Raw genomic sequence first — 1742 nt, 5'->3', positions numbered from 1 at the left:
CACTCCCGGTACAATACCGATAATGCGCGAAACTTTTCCGGCGACCAAAATAAGACTTCCTATATATAAATCTTTACCTCCGGACCATTCCGAAACTCCTCGTGACGTCCGGGATCTCATCTGGGACTCTGAACAACATTCGGTAACCACATACAAACTTCCTTTATAACCCTAGCGTCATCGAACCTTAAGTGTGTAGACCCTACGGGTTCGGGAACCATGCAGACATGACCGAGACGTTCTCCGGTCAATAACCAACAGCGGGATCTGCATACCCATGTTGACTCCCACATGTTCCACGATGATCTCATTGGATGAACCACGATGTCAAGGACTCAATCGATCCCGTATACAATTCCCTTTGTCTAGCGGCATTGTACTTGCCCGAGATTCGATCGTCGGTATCCTGATACCTTGTTCAATCTCGTTACCGGCAAGCCTCTTTACTCGTTCCGTAACACATCATCCCGTGATCAACCCCTTGGTCACATTGTGCACATTATGATGATGTCCTACCGAGTGGGCCCAGAGATACCTCTCCGTTTACACGGAGTGACAAATCCCAGTCTCGATTCGTGCCAACCCAACAGACACTTTCGGAGATACCTGTAATGCACCTTTATAGCCACCCAGTTACGTTGTGACGTTTGGTACACCCAAAGCATTCCTACGGTATCCGGGAGTTGCACAATCTCATGGTCTAAGGAAATGATACTTGACATTTAGAAAAGCTTTAGCATACGAACTACACGATCTGTGCTAGGCTTAGGATTGGGTCTTGTCCATCACATCATTCTCCTAATGATGTGATCCCGTTATCAATGACATCCAATGTCCATGGTCAGGAAACCGTAACCATCTATTGATTAACGAGCTAGTCAACTAGAGGCTTACTAGGGACATGGTGTTGTCTATGTACCCACACATGTATCTGAGTTTCCTATCAATACAATTATAGCATGGATAATAAACGATTATCATGAACAAGGAAATATAATAATAACTAATTTATTATTGCCTCTAGGGCATATTTCCAACACTTAGGTGCCTTGGCGTCCGGGAAGCACAGTTGGTGGGGTGAGCATGGCGGGTCTGCGTAGGTGGCGGGGCGGCGCGGTTCTCAAACGCGCGCGTGTGGGAGGGCCGGACAAGCTCGGATCTGATGCGTGCGGGCTGGCACGGTGGCTTCCGGCGGCTGTCGGGAGAGGTGAGGCGTGCTGCGGGAGGCGGCTCATGAAGGGCCTCGGCGGTGCAGCTTAGGCGGCCCGGATCTGCGGCTCGGAGGTCGTGATGAGTGAAGGTGGTCAGATCTGGCCGGATTTGACCACGGTGGCTCAATGGAGGGCTTGCTGATGCATGATGTGCGGGGCTCGAGAAGTTGACCCGGGCGAAAGCTTGTCTCTGGCGTGTCCGGAGCCGGCGATGGCAACGCTTTGAAGCGCCATTTCCTTCTTGTTGGCATCATCGAGGTACTCTCAGCTCCAATCTTCGCAGCTTCGGGGGAAACCCAAGATCCATGGGATCAGACGATGACGGTGCTCTAGCATCATATCCCCTCTCTTGGGCTTCGTCTTTGGAGCTAGGCATCATCAAGCGGGATCGATGGAAGTTGGTGGTCTTCAGGGGCGGAGCTAGGATTTAAACAATTGTTAAATACTATAGCTATACCAACAAGTAACCTAACAATTTTCAATAAATAGAATACGTGCATTTCTACTAGCCTGAAGTATAGCTACGCCTAC

The sequence above is a fragment of the Triticum dicoccoides genome, chromosome 4A (assembly GCF_002162155.2).
Source record: "Triticum dicoccoides isolate Atlit2015 ecotype Zavitan chromosome 4A, WEW_v2.0, whole genome shotgun sequence".
Classification (NCBI taxonomy): domain Eukaryota; kingdom Viridiplantae; phylum Streptophyta; class Magnoliopsida; order Poales; family Poaceae; genus Triticum; species Triticum dicoccoides.
The sequence above is the reverse complement of the archived record's forward strand: the minus strand, read 5'-3'. Positions refer to the sequence as shown.